This window comes from Humulus lupulus, chromosome 8 (genome assembly GCF_963169125.1).
Source record: "Humulus lupulus chromosome 8, drHumLupu1.1, whole genome shotgun sequence".
NCBI classification, from domain to species: Eukaryota; Viridiplantae; Streptophyta; class Magnoliopsida; order Rosales; family Cannabaceae; genus Humulus; species Humulus lupulus.
The window spans coordinates 128031716-128048089 of record NC_084800.1 but is presented as its reverse complement, the minus strand read 5'-3'; the positions used below and the strand labels follow the sequence as shown (position 1 = coordinate 128048089).

At 36.1% G+C, this 16374-nt stretch overlaps 1 non-coding gene across 1 annotated transcript; it reads right to left on the bottom strand.

Moving 5' to 3' along the window:
• Positions 1-411: 411 nt before the first annotated feature.
• Positions 412-483, bottom strand: TRNAP-AGG (transfer RNA proline (anticodon AGG)). The gene has a single exon. It is a non-coding gene; the product is annotated as a tRNA-Pro (tRNA).
• Between the last annotated feature and the right edge of the window lie 15891 nt (positions 484-16374).

The window sequence follows — 16374 nt, the reverse complement described above, 5'->3', positions numbered from 1 at the left end:
GCTCGTACTAAAGAAATCAGTGACCCTTACACATTTATGATTTAATTGTATTCGTTGGATTTAAATTTAATTATTTTAAGAAATTAAGTTGTAGATGTAGTTAGAAAATATAGAAAATAATTAAATTTATGAGTTTTTTTTCTAAAAAAAAGTCATTAACATCCTAAATGGTGTAGAAAAGTAAATACAACTATATATATATATTTTGATAAAAAATACAACTATATTCTTTTATATTCTTCGTAAAAGAAAAAAAAAACAGAAAGCATTACGAAGTAGCCTACTAAACTAATGGTGTATACGTTTCTTCTTCTTACTTTTGTTCTGTAACATTAAAATATGATAAAGGTAACTGATTAGCTTTTGTTTTATTTAAAAATTGATAAAAAGTAAAAAGAGTTGAGAAAGATAGGGGCATTCCGAGAATTGAACTCGGGACCTCTCGCACCCTAAGCGAGAATCATACCACTAGACCAAATGCCCTCTGGTAAACTATTTAAAATGTTTTACTTTAATCACATATGTAAAAGAGTTTTTTTTCTTCATACCACTGACAGCATTAATCTAATCGATATGACCAAATTATTAATTTTGTAAAAATGAATAAGTTAAAGGTTATTGTTTATAAAAAAGAAAAAATTTCAATCGATATACATTAGATATTATTTTTCTTATATGCTTATTGAAGAATTGTGTAGTTAATTACTTAATTTCACTCAACTAAAGTTAAATACTAAAAATTTGTCCCTAAAAAAGAAGTTAAATACTTAAAAACAAAGAAAACTATTAAGTTATTCAATATTATTTCTTAGATTTGATTTTTTTTTAAAATTTATATGGGTACTATATGTATAAAATAAACAATATTAAAATACGTAGTATTCACAGGAAACAAGAGAAAGTTTTTTTTATTTTTTTTGACAAAACAGAAAACAAGAGAAGTTAAGAAAAACACAAAGTTTGTTCAGAAATTATACAAACAAAAGCAAAAGAAAAATATTATACATAATAGAATTGAATTTGAGAAAAAAGAGATATTTAAGAATATCAAAGATATTAGATAAACAATATCTAATACTACCAAAATAATAATAATAACTACACATGCAAAAAATAGATAAGAAAGATTTAAAAATTCAAATTAAGAGTTTAACATGATCATAATTTTTTTTCTTTAACATGTAACATTAATACTATTTCATCCACTGATATTTGACGAACTATTTCATCCACTGATATTTGACGAACTATTTCAAATATTGGATAGAAGTTATTTGTTAGATTTTCATTTTCTTAAAATAATTTATTTATATGCGACCCAAAAAAAACTAACTTATTTATAATATATTTATAGTGGAATGCTAAGTAAATTCTCAAATTCACTCTCTCCTTATTTTGATGACATGTGTCACTTTTAAGTTATATCTAATTTTATAAAATAATTAATCATGATATTTTGATTTTATTATAGTTATGTCTATTGATGTCATTTTTTGTCAACTTAATTATGTAGAGCAATTAAATAATTAGGAAGAAAAAAATAATAGGCAAAGAACGTGATTCAACAATTAAAATATGCCTACGTCTACGAGTCACTTTTATTATAATTTGCGTTAAAGCTTCAAGAAAAAACAATTTCCACATAATGTTTCTCAGTGTCCAATTGTGTCTCTGTGCAAATGACTAAATCCATGCTATTTATAGATCCGATTACAAAAATATCTTCCCACAAGTTTAGAGAAATTACAACACATATTCAAATTTAAATTCAAATGAATATTTGAATAATAATAATAATAATAATAATAATAATAATAATAATAATAATAATAATAATAATACAACTTACATGCATTATTCAAATAAAGATCCCATAAAAATAGGGATTCAATACACAGTATTAACTAATCTCAAATAAATAGAGATTTCCTAATAGCTTCTCCGTATATATATTTAACACACCTTCGAGCTTGAACACTGCCCAATGTATTCTCGAGCTTACCATTCCAGTTGTCATCAACTCCTTGCTTGATTAGTCTGTCGAACTCATCTCTTAGAGGAGACTAATACCTTCGAGCTTGCAAATCACAAAGCTTTGAAACTCCGTGACAATTTGTACAAGTATAATGCCAATATTTGTTAACCTCGAGCTTACATTTTACGAACTTTTATTTCAAGTCTATTTATTCATTCTCAAAATTTGGGTGTAACATTTTGCCCCATCAAAAGTGTTGGTTCAAATCCCATGAGAATGAAACTTTTGAACTTCACTTTCGGGGAACGTGCCCACCTATCACACTCAAGTGTGGACATGTGTCAATACAAGATTAGATATTGAGAATACTCAAGTACTCTTTTCTCTGCACACGTCCTTTCCTATTCCCCTTTTTGCCGCCAATTTTTCGAGATCAAATGTGTTCCTCACGTTTTAACTTGAATCAAGGACTCAAATTTCCCTTCGAATGCCACTTTTTTTCCTATTTAAACCCCTTCTTATCCTTCTTCCTCTTCACTTTTACTTTCCAATCTTTAGAAGAGAAAAACATGAACCATAGCCCTCAATCCTTTGCATGTTCTCCAAGCCAAAGAGGTAAAGCAAATGTGGTTCGCTCGGTTCCATTGCCTCATTCTTGCTCCCGATCTTCCAATCTACAATCTCTACATTCCCAGGATCAACTTTGTTTAAGTTCTTAAACCCTGCTTTTTCTGTATATCACACATTTCTTTCTTAGTTTTCATGCATGAGAAAACTCTTCTGGCTCTTGCTATGTTCTTGCAATCTTATTTGTAAAAGGGAGTTTTTGATTTGTATGAATGAGCATTTTTTGCAAATATAGATTTTTTTAGGCAAAAACTTTGTTAAAAATGTGGAAAAAATAACATTTTCTTTAGGTTATGGGGTAATAGGTTATAGGTTTCGTGTAGTGCAAGGAATAAGGTTTTGAATTAGAGTTATAATGCACATAACTTGATGACATCTTCTTTTTGGGTAACTGTCCGTTTCTCCGAAAGTAATCGTCCCACTCTCGGTGCCCCAACTTTATAATAACTCAATCATGGCACTTGATTAGTCTCGCTATTCCGAGTCTTCGGGCTCGATTTATTCTATGTTGTTATCTTGAACTTGTAAACTCGAGTTATCAAGATTTTTTTTTTATGTTTTTCCAAGAAATGGGCCCTCACCCTTTTCTTTCTTGCTAGATGATGCAATCTTCAGAGAATTGGTGGGGGCCCGAGCTTGCACTCCCTTACCTCCCACCTTCTCCTCGAGTTGAATATCCGTTCACTTGAAACCAACGGTTAATTCAGGAGCACGAAGGGTGCCTCGAATGGGAAGGCATACGAGCTCACTTCCGACGTCACATTAACAAGGTCGAAGAAGGGAAAAGAAGGAGACTACTATTTGTTGTGTATCCTGACCCTGATCCTGAGGTCTAACCAATCCCACTAGACCCAGAGTGTAAGGTCACAGTAGGATTTTCCCCAGGCGAACTCTCCTTCAAATTCATGGAGAGTACATCGAATCAACTAACCAAATAACCTTCCTCCGAAGTCCCTTCCGCCCCACTAATGGAGAGCCCTTTCTTCGAGGCCGAACATTAGCAGAGTTCCATCACATCCACAAGACATATTTATGATAAGGTAATTTTTGTATTAATAATTGATAAGTTTTTCTATGCTTGGATGGTGTTATGATATCATTTTTTAGTAGTTTTAACTTAGTTTCGTGACTCTACAACATATTTTCTACATTGCATTTTATGATGATAAATCTGACATTTTGATGGCAAGTGTAATTTATGAACCATAGGTTGAAAAAAGACTCATTGAGATGAGGTTAAAATGAAATTTAGGATCATTCCAGGCTTTCGGGATTGAAATGTTGAAGTCTCGGCAGTGTACAAGCTATCTAAGGTTGAGAATTGAAGAAATTGAAGATAGGTCGCGACCCATAAAATTCAGGCTGCGACACTTTAATTGCAATTGATGTTTCAGATTTTATGTTCCAAACGGGCCGCTGCCCAGTTTTTTCAGGACGCAGCCTGTGTGGCCAGTTTTGCCTATATTCTGTTTTAGGCCGTAACTTGCAAAAATTCAGGCCGCGGCCTGCGACGCTCTTTTTAGATTTTTAATTACGTTTTAAATATAATTTAAAGGAAACTATAAAAGATTATTAGGATTAATTTGAGATTAAGTTTTTATTATGGTTTATGAGAGAAAAAGATTCAGAAAGGGCTAGAGAGAAGACTACAACACTACAACACTATTGTTCATCAATCTAGTTCCTTTTCTTCCTTTAATCTCCTTAATTTAAAATATAATTATGTTTGTGATTATGATTACTATTATGGAGTAGGTTCTTCTTAGGTTAATGGTTAATTCAAAACCCAAGACACGAATTCTTGATTGTTGATAATGAGTATTATTCTTTAATTTCTCTCAATATTAAATTGTTTCTATTTTTCCAATTGAATGTTATGAATTTTGTGATTTCTTGTTTGGTGACCAACTAATTAAGATTTTACATTGTTCAATTATCATCTTAGAATCACTACTCACCTGATAGTTTAGGATTCTAAGTGTATGTGATAAATTGCAATTGATAGTAATGTCAAAAGAATTGTTGATTGTGATGAAAAATAGAACCTAGGTTAAATGAATTATATGCTTCATTAATTTATTGCCTAGATTAACTTGTCTCCATTGGACTTAATGCTTTACCTAAGTTAAATAGATTGTATGCTTCATAGATTTATTGCCTGGCTAAAAGAGTTAATTATTGAGCGATTCGCCTTGATTACTTGAAATAGGGAGACTGGGATAATTGTCTGCTTCAACATTATCTGCGGGGTTAATAGTTTAATTGATAAATTGGAATAACATTTATTATTAGTGATTGGGAATAATTCTTGGGGGTGGAGATTAATCTTTAACTGTTTCTTAATATCGTAATATCAATCTTTATTTGCTTTCTAGTTTATGTTATTTAATTTTGAGTTCAAAATATAAATTCCCTTTTTAATTCTTAGTGCTAATTAGTGAATAATCAAGTGAACGATAGTCCTCGTGGGTTCGACATGTGCTTGCTATCATACTAAAATAATTGGAAGTATTGAAAGAAAAATAATTGTTAAATTTGTTGTGGTATACGACACGCATCAATTTTTTGGCACCGTTGCCGGGGACTATTGTTATTCTCTTTATTATTCAAATTTATTTTTTTGCAGCTAATTAGCTTTTACTGTGGAATTTCCAGGTGTATATGTCTGGTGAGGACGATACACTAGATCGACTACAAAAGATCAAAGATTATCTTGAGGTATCGTCTGCGTCACACTCTTCCAGAACTATCACTGATAATCCACTCTTTCAGCGTCATTATCAACGTGCAGAGTCTATTAAAGAGCTATTACCGTCTGACAACAAATCTAATTCTGAAGATTCAGTTCGATCCTATAGAACAATGGTCCAGCAAAGGACGTTGAAAGAGTTGGCAGCGCCGGATCTTGAGCAACAACCGCTTTGCATCTAGTATCTTCCTTTGGATGTTATCTTTGAGTTGAAGTCGAGCCTCATTCAATTATTGCCCTCTTTTCATGTGTTGGCCAGTGAGGACCCGAATAAACATTTGAAGGAGTTTTATATTGTCTGTTCTAGTATGAAACTTGCTGCAGTGACTGAAGAACAAATTAAGCTGCGAGCTTTTCCTTTCTCCCTGAAGGATGCAGCTAAAGAGTGGTTGTACTATCTTCCACCCGGTACTGTTGAAACCTGGAATGGTATGAAGACTATGTTCATGAAACGATATTTTCCAGCATCTAAAGTTGGAAGCATCAGGAAAGAGATCTGCGGTATAAGGGAATATACAGGGGAGTCTTTGTATTAATATTGGGAGAGATTTAAGTGGTTGTGTGCTAGTTTCCCTCATCATCAAATAAGTGAACAACTCCTAATTCAGTTGTTTTATGAAGGATTACAATCATTGGATATGAGTATTATTGATGTTGCCAGTGGGGGTGCACTAGTTGATAAGACTCCTACTGCAGCCAGGAGCTTGATTTCTAATATCAACTCATAACAGTTTGGTATTCGCCAAGACCCTAATCCATCACCCAAATCAGTTAATGAAGTGAGCACTTCTAATGCTAATCAGCTTGGTCAACAATTGGCTCAATTAACTGCAGTGGTACAACAACTTGCTTTAGGCCAACAGGTGCGACCATGTGGAATCTGTCAGGTTGGGGCGCATGCTACTGATACTTGTCCTACACTATTTGAGGGAGAGACTAAGGATGTTAATGCTGTAGGAAATTTCCCAAGTCAATTACGTCAGATGTACTATGAACCATTTTCACAAACTTATAATCCTGGCTGGCGTGATCATCCAAATCTTCATTATGAGAATCAACAACAAGTTGCTCCACAGTCTACACCTGCAAGACCACGTGGTTTCACTTTTCAACAACGGTTTCAACCGAATTTCGTACCTAGACCATCGCAAGCAGCTCCACCACCGAATACAAAACCCTCTACTGAAGATTTAATCAATGCAATTGTTACAACTATGCTTCAGTTTCAACAAACTACCCAAGCGTCCATAAAAAGTTTGGAGAATCAGGTGTGACAAATAGCGGCATCATATAACAAGTTGGAAGCTCATCTTTCTAATAAATTGCCTTCACAACATGAGAGGAATCCCAAGGAGAATGCAAGTGCACTAACACTGCAAAGTAGTATACAATATGAGCCACCCACACAACCTTCATCGCTAGCTCCATTGCAAAAGCAAGTAGTAGATAACTCCATCCATGATGAACCATCAATGCAAAAAAAGTCACATAAACCAACTATGCCAACCTATTTCCCTCGTCTGCCTTTTCCAAGAAAATTGAAAAAGTTTAAGAAAGTGGAAGCTGACAAGGAAATTATTGAGACTTTTCGCAAAGTTGAGGTAAACATTCCATTACTTGATGCAATTAAACAAGTTCCACTTTATGCTAAATTTTTGAAGGAGTTGTGCACGAATAAGAAGAAATTGAAGGGTGATGAAAAGATAAGTGTGGGGGAGAACGTCTCTGCTGTTCTCCAAAAGAAGCTGCCACCAAAATGCAAGGATCCTAGAACCTTTACAATTCCTTGTATGCTTGGGAATAAAAGGATTGAGCAGTGTATGATAGATTTAGGAGCATCGATGAATGTCATGTCATATTCATCATATGCTTCTTTAAATCTTGGGCCACTAAAGAAGACATGAGTTATTGTTTAGTTGGCCGATCACATTAATGCTTATCCTTTAGGGGTAGTTGAAGATGTGCTGGTAAAGGTTGATGGACTTGTCTTTCTAGCAGATTTTTATATAATTTAAATGGGGGATGCATCAATACCCAATCCGACATTGGTTTTATTTGGGAGGCCATTCTTGACGACAACAAATACAAAGCTGAATGTTAGAGCAGGAATACTGACAATGGAATTTGATGGTGAAGTTATCAAATTCAATGTGTTTGATTCTCCTGGTAATATCAAAGGGAATTAGACTTCATTGAAATACCCAACATAAATATCTTGAGAGCAGCATTCAGTCGAGCTAATGACGTTAAACAAAGCGTACTTAAGGGAGTTTTCTTTTCCTTATCTTTCGTTTTATTTTCATTGAGGACAATGTACTGTTTAAGTGTGGGGGAAGGGAACAATTTCATTTTGTTAGTGTTGTTGGGTTTATTTTTTTTGTTTTTATTTTATTTGTTTGTGTGTTTTCTTGTGTTGGTCTTGTTGAAAGCATTGGTCGATGATGAAACTTTGAATTGTGCTTAAAGTGATGTTAGACAATGAGGAATTCTGTATGATTTGTGTGCTTGAGTCCTATGTGATTTGCTATTTTGATTTATGTTTTTTTTCACTCTATGCATGATTGAATTCACCACTTAAATGTATTGGAAAAGATTTATGCTTGTTTGAAAAAAAAAACACATTTGAAGTCCCAACTACTCTAGAAATTATTGATTAATTGTTTGAGGCAAAATCATAAGTACATATGATTAGGAAGATGATTAAGGCAGTTTTTTGGATCGTTTGAGCCGTTCAAGCCAACCTATTATATGATAATCCCTAGTCTCATGTTTGAGCCATGATGACTGTTACTTTTCTTCTATTAACCGAAAATTTTGACCCTATACCTCATTGAAAAAATATTTCTTTATTGTAACCCATTGCACCATGGTTATATATATATGATTTTTTATTTTGTGGGATGGTTTGTAAAAAAAAAGAAATACTTATGGGTTATTTGTTTGGTTGTAATTTGTGTATGATCTCTATTTCTCTTTTTGAAATATTAAAAAAAACAAAAAGAAAAAAAAAATTATGATTTGCAATGATGAAAAAAATGCATATATGCAAATTTTGCAAAAGTATAAGTGTGGGGTAAATAGTGAGATCATTATGGAAAGAAGAGTAAGAAAAAATACGTATTTCTTGAATTGTATGGAAAAATTTGGGGAAAGTTCAAAGAATGGAATTAATGTATGTTGTGGTGTGATTTGAGCTTCAATGTACCTTTCTCAAATACCCTTAACCTTAGCCTTACATTACAAGCCTATAAAGACTTTTTTATTTTTGATCATTGTGTGTTTATATTAGTGGACAATGATTGGTTAATGTCTATGGAGTGGATGCTTTTCATTGAAACAATATTTTGGTATATAGGGATTGATTTAAAAGAAATGATTTGGAAAGTATGGATTAAATTTGATACATTTGAGTTGGTGTTGTGATTAAGTGCTTAGTAAATTACTTTTGAAAATCAAATGGTGAATTACATATGGAGTTGAAATTCTAAAGAGTATGAAAATATTATTTGTTTTGGCATTACTTATTTGTGTGATTCTCATAGCCATTCAAGCTTTTGACAAGACCTTTGTTTAACAAGTCTAGATTAGTTTGTATTATTTTTATTTTTAGTTTTGTTATTTTAGTGTTTTTCTAAGGGACTAGCAAAATTCAAGTGTGGGGGAATTTGATAAGGTCATTTTTGTATTAATATTTGATAAATTTTTCTATGCTTGGATGGTGTTATGATAGCATTTTTTAGTAGTTTTAACTTAGTTTCGTGACTCTACAACATATTTTCTACATTGCATTTTATGATGATAAATCTGACATTTTGATGGGAAGTGTATTTTATGAATCATAGGTTGAAAAAAGACTCGCTAAGATGAGGTTAAAATGAAGTTTTAGGAGCATTCCAGACTTTCGGGATTGAAATGTTGAAGTGGTGGCAGCGTACAAGCTATCTAAGGTCGAGAATTAAAGATAGGTCGCATCCCATAAAATTCAGGCCACAACACTTTTATTGGAATTGACGTTTCAGATTTTATGTTCCAGACGAGCCACTGCTCAGATTTTTTAGGTCGCTGCGTGTTGTGTATAAAAGTGAAGTTGGGCCGCTGCCCAGTTTTTTCAAGCCGCGGCCTGCGTGGCCAGTTTTGCCTATATTCTATTTTAGGCCGTGACACGCAGAAATTCAGGCCGCAGCCTACGACACTGTTTTCAGATTTTTAATTACATTTTAAATATAATCTATAGGAGACTATAAAAGATTATTAGGGTTAATTTGAGATTAAGTTTTTATTACGGTTTATGAGAGAAAAAGACTCAAAAAGGGTTGGAGAGAAGACTACAACACTACAACATTATTGCTCAATCTAGTTCATTTTCTTGCTTTAATCTCTTTAATTTTAATTATAGTTATGTTTGTGATTATGATTACTATTATGGAGTAGGTTCTTTTTAGGTTAATGGTCAATTCAAAACACAAGACATGAATTCTTGATTGTTGATAATGAGTATTATTCTTTAATTTCTCTCAATATTAAATTGTTTATATTTTTCCAATTAAATGTTATAAATTTTGTGATTTCTTGTTAGGTGGACAACTAATTAAGGTTTTACATTGTTCAAGTGTCATCTTAGAATTACTACTATCCTAATAGTTTAGGATTCTAAGTGTATGTGATAAATTGTAATTGATAGTAATGTCAAAAGAATTGTTGATTGTGATGAAAAATAGAACCTAGGTTAAATGAATTATATGCTTCATTAATTTATTGCCTAGATTAACTTGTCTCCATAGGACATAATGCTTTACCTAAGTTCAATAGATTGTATGCTTTATAGATTTATTGCTTGGCTAAAAGAGTTAATTATTGAGCGCTTCACCTTGATTTCTTGAAATAGGGAGACTGGGATAATTGTCTACTTCAATGTTATCTGCGGAGTTAATAGTTTAATAAGAAATTGTAATAACATTTATTATTAGTGATTGGGAATGATTGTTGAGGGTGGAGATTAACCTTTAACTGTTTCTTAATATCGTAATATCAATCTTTATTTTCTCTCTAGTTTATGCTGTTTAATTTTGAGTTCAAAATCTAAATCCCCTTTTTAATTCTTAGTGCTAATTAGTGAATAATAAAGTGAATTATAGTCCTTGTGGGTTCGATATTGAAAGAAAAATGTTGACACGGTTTTTCACCAAAAGTATATTAAGAAATTGTAAGGCAATTTAGTGCTTAATGGTAAACTATAATGAAAAATAAACAGAATTTACTCAAGAACATAAAACTTTTACATGGTTAAGTGATTAAAATCCACCTAGTCCACGAGTCAATATTATTACTGTTTTTATCTCTATTTCGGCAAAGTTTTGGTATTACAGAATAATGGTCCCCCTCTTATCCAATATTCCCAGAATTTATAGGGGAATTCCATGGACGCATTTACATATTGTCTATATTTAATACAAATAATTCCCATTTATATTGAGATATGATTTGATAATAGAATAAACAGGTTCCTGCTATCTTGGATAATTAATATGATAGCCTGGTCATAAATAAACATGTAAACAAATCTCGAGTCTCTGGGGATCCTTGAGTATGCAATATTTTTGAATTACCACGAGCTGGATATCTCTCCTAAGCTCGTGCTTTGATAACTATTTGATTCTGAGCTCGCGCTTCACAGCCATTGTATCCTTAGTTCAGGATAAACTCAGGACGCCTAACACCACGTATGACCATTATGAATCTCGAGTTGCTCATATGGATAATAAGTAGATATTATTCCCCTTGGTTATTTCTCTGTGTATTTATTTGCCAGCTATACCCGAGCTGAGTGAATGAACTCGGACTAAAATCAGGGTACAACATTTGCCCCCAAGCTCCTGCTCGTGTATGATGTCGTCACTTTCTGACCTACACAGTAAGGGCTTTTAGACTTCTGTTACATAAAACCACGGCTGCCCACCACTCGAGTACTGGACACGTGGTCTATTGCGATTGGCGTCTGTTCGGGTTTCGAGGACTGCAATATTTGTCTTGTCAACTTTTTGCTGCCATTTGGTCTATTTAATCTTGGCCCTTGGATTTTGAACTAACCCACTTGGATGGCCTAGATTGATTTCCATAATTTACGTATAAATAGGATGACCAAATTTCAAGCCCCACCACCTTTGCATTTAAAAACTTCCCTTTTATGAACTTCCAAGCTTCCCTTTTTCCCAGAATCCCCAAAACTGTTCATCGTACCCAGACATTCAGAAGCTTTCTAAGAGCTTCCCATTGCCGAGTCTACTCCCTCTAATCAGCGAACGTATTTTCCTGTAAGTATCTCATCCCTTGGTTTGAAAAGTTTTTCCTTTTTTTTTTCAATGGAGTTTCTGTTCTTAACTATGTTCATCCACAACGCACATTATAGTTACTATTAGGATATTCTAAATGTTCATAGGGAATAAGTTTTCGATTTAGGTTCAATGGGCGAGCCCAAATATGTTTTAGAAATAAGATCCATAAAACTGGGGAAATTTCCAAATAAATCTAGGTATCCCTAATGGCGAATTGATTTAAAGAATACCCATTAAGGGTAAAGAAACTGAAAGGTCTTCAGGTTTAAAACCAGATAACTTAGGGATTACGTTTTCTTGTGTGGTTTTTCACTAAACCGCTTCCCAAGGAAAGTAGGGGTTTGACATTTCTGACACACAGATCCCTAAATATTAGGGGATTGTTGGGAAACCGAGGCATGTATCTTAGGATATCGCGTGGCATCACGCGATGGGGCTAAGGCTAACTTTAGTTCGTTTAACCAAAATAAACATGTTTCGTCCTCCGCACTCTCGCATCATAGTTATATATCATCTTAGGTCGCCTACTAACTAGGCTGCTTTGTCATCACGCAATCTGATGGCTCCTCCGAAGAAAAATGCCTCGAGCTCATCCTCTCAACACAAGAATAAGGGGAAGCAGGTCGCCTTCGATTCTCCCATCCCGCACTTTGGTTCGGTGGTGGAGAAGGAGCTCGTTATCGAACCCAATGCTTATTTCAAGGCTGAGCGTATAGTCTCAAAAATCATGACTCAAGGGAAGGTCAACAAAATCCTGTTGAGTCACAACATACAAGTAGGATCCGGCAGTCTTCTCGCCCGACCTGTATTTGAGGGGGAACGGAGCTGTGCCCCCTTCTAGGATGATTACGCGGCCTGGAGTGACGAGCATATGAAGGCCGGCGCCTTCCTTCCTTTGGACCAGTACTTCGCGGACTTCTTGAACTACGTGAAACTGGCTCCATTCCAGCTCCCCCCAAACTCCTACAGGCTTATGGCAGGACTGAAGTATCTGTTCTTGAAACACGAGTGGGAGGTCCCCACCCCGCCAGACATACTATACTTCTTCTGCCTCAAGGCTAGCCCTGATCAGAGAGGGCGAGGTGACTGATTTTATTACCTCACACATTTTCCCAACTCCGCCCCCGTCATTGAGCTTCCTAGTCATCCAAACGACTATAAAGATCTATTCTTTATGTCAAATGGATTCAAGAACTGCGAACACGGGTACTTCAACCATCCTCGTAAGTCTTCCATCCTTATAAATTCAGCTCATGAATTTTTGTTCCTTTAAAATATCTTTTTTGTACATGTCCTAATTGAGTTTATTTCATTTGCAGGCATATTTGTGAGGACGGGAAAATCTGTGACCCTTAGGGGTCAATATGAGAAGCTGTCCAAACTTCCCCCCAGTGAAAAGGACTATCGCTAGGTCGTGAATGACATCGTGATGCTGGCCTGTAAGTTGATTGGCGAGGGTCAAACATTGGCCTTGAGGACCCGGGCTCCTCTTCCAGTGATCCTCGAGCTCCCCTCCTCTCAAGAGGCCTTGCCAGCCACTGAGGATGAGGAGGAGGAAGAGGACGAGGTGCCTTTCGGTGAAAATGGCGGGCCCCCAAAGCAGATCAAATACCTAATCTTGACTGAGTTGCTTCTAGGGCAGTAGCCGGCCCTTCCGGCCAAGGTAACCCATACCTTTTTAGGGAATTAGATCGGGTTGTTGCCGACTTTAGGTTAATTCGTTATAACTCGAATAAGCTCATTAGCCGACATCCTTCCAACCCGAATCTAAATGTAACCCTTCTCCAGTGTGTAGACCACCTAGTGGTACGCTACGACAATAGCTACCCTGGGGGCACAATAGTAGGTGATAACACTTTACACTTTGGATCTGCCATTTTTTAGGAATATGGGCAAACCGTAGGACTTAGCCTTCTTTGCTCCAGGGTGCATTTTCCCCTGGGTTCAGACAATACGTAGACAAATCCAGTCCCGAGGAAGGACCTGAACCCCCTAGGATCCAAGAAATATTAACTTTAGACTCCCCTTCTCCTCCATTAAATCGAGGGTCGGAGGTCGTGCCTATCCCGGTCAAATCACCCGAGCTGGTGATAATAGACTCCTCCCCTAGCTTGGAGGGTAGGATCTTTTTTTTCTCTTTCTTTATAAATGTTTGACACAATTTTTGGTGAACTAACTCCCTTTGTTCTTTATAGGTGAAGAGATGGAACAACCAGGAGCTCCCGACCTGCGGACTGTCTTTCAAGCCAAGAAAACTAGCACGGGCCCCGTTGCGAAGAGGCTTCAGATGGCAAAGAAGGCCACCCCTTCAACGGGGAATACCTCAGAAACCCCCGCCAAGGGTAAGGACACGGGCTCAGCTCGGGAACCAGCTCCAGTGACTTCTGTCACTGTTGGGCAGGTTCCCCCTCCCCCACCTCGATTCATGCCTCCTCAAGTAATACAAACTGAGGCCCCCACCGCTAGAATACCAGTCGATCCTCAGGACCTGGAAAAGATCCCTGAAGCCTTATGGAGTATCATCTATGAGACCGCGACTCATATGGTGGGCCATGCTTATAAAGCCAGCGCGAAGGACCTGAGGACCATTGAGGAGCGCAGCCCCGAGAACATCCTTGAGTCCGCCATGGGGATGAATCTCATCGTGAGTTCTTTTCCTATACTTGGTGGTGAAATTATTTTGTTGTTTTTTTTTTTACTGTGCTCACCTTATATTTTTGACTTGTTCTGTTATTTTGTAGTCTGTCCTGGCCCAATACCACAATAATGCTCATACTAGGGCTAGAAATGAGGAGCTCTGGGCCGAGCTAGATGCTACCAAGGAAGGTGAGCATGCCGCCAAAGCTGCCTTGACGAATGCTCAGAAGAATGAGCAGGCTGCCCATGCTGCTCTCACCTCTTCTCAGGAAAGCAAGCAGGCCACGAAGACCGCGCTATCTGCCTCCCAAGCTCAAATCGCTGAGGTGAATCATCTCGTTGAATGTCTTCAATTCGAGATTGGTGAGCTCAAGAAAAAATTACTCAAGGCCAAAGCTAAAGCCAAGGAGGAAAAGGTGGCGTCTTTATTAGCCATGGAGGAGATGTTATACCATTGCTAGGCCTTTAACCAGGATGGAAAATTCTCATTTATGGAGCCTGGATTGTGGGATCCGTACCTTGCTAAATTCAAGGCTCAGTTCCCGCAAGAACCCTCAGAGACTGGTGAGGCGTCTGGAGTGGTAGAGGGAGACAGCGAGGAGGTCACTTCTGCGGGGCGAGCTGATGGAGCCCAATGATCTCTTTTTTAGTTTTCTTTGTAATTGTCTAACATTTTTTTGATATTAAACAATTGCCTTCAGGCTTAGTTCGAGGTTTTTTTTCCCTCGACGTGATAATATATTTGTTTGTCTTATATTAATATATATCTAACTTTTGATCCATTCATCTTTCCTTTATTAACTTCTCATGCTTATGAATCCTTGGACTCTTGTACATTCAAGAATTTAGGAATCGACTTTTAGATCAAGATAGATATTATCGAACTTGGTTATGTCCAAGTTTTGTTTGCTTATTTGTATCATACGTGTTTGAGAATCATGCCTCGAACCTGGTTATTACCAGGGTTTGTTAATGATTTAAACTTAGTTCGTGCTAGGTTTATTGATAACTTGAGCTTTAAAAAGCCCTTTAATCAATTTCCCCAAATTTCTAAGTTTTGGACCTGGTTATATCCAGGGTTTTAAATGATTTAAACTTAGTTCGCGCTAGGTTTATTGAAAACTCGAGCTTCTAAAAAGCCATGAATAATCAATTTCTCCAAGCTTCTAAGTTTTCTAATCTTATCGAGCAGGCTTAATTTTGCCAACCTCGGGTTATGTGCCCCCAAGCAACCAGAATGTATAAACTTTCTTGGTTGCTTATACAAATATGAGAACACGAGTGTTGACCCTCGAATTGGCCAACGACATGGAAGAGTCAAGTAAAATGATAGAAATGAGATGAAATCAAGACAAAAAGATAAACGACACAAAATATTTATAGTGGTTCGGCCCTAACAAAGTGGTAATGACCCATGTCCACTTAGTGTTCTTATTGATGTATAATTCCAAGAACTGTGATCAATGAATTAAGGTTCACGAGTTTCACAAGCTTTCAAATGAATACAATTATGGTGGATAAAAACACTCTATTTCTCTCTGAGAATTCTGAAGTTCCCAAAAGTAAAAGTCCCAATCTCCCCTCTCTTGAGCCCTTTGATTCTTGTTTATAGGCTCAAGGAGTTCTGCATGGGCCAATGGGCCTCCATTACATTTAGTACAGACGCATCTAAATAATAATGGAAATTACAATCAATACGTAATTACAGGATTACATATCTGAAGGAAATAAATGAAAATATGCGACCAGACTGGTTGCCCATAATTATGTTGTCTGATGAGCCAATGATCTCCGGGTCGATGGTCGAACAGATTATACTTACTTAAACTGCCACGTGTAGGCCAATCCTGCCATGTCATCAGGTAGTCCGTTTTTAGGTAAACATTTGCCCCCAAGTTTATTTTACTGTGACCAGCATAAAGTAAACTTAACCGACCGACCCTTCATATGACCTGTCACATCTATCGGTGCCTTTTCGAAAAAGTAGCTAATTATGGTTGTTGCAGTTTCCCAAAAGCGTTTTGATGGATAACACGTCTCTCCACATCTCAAAA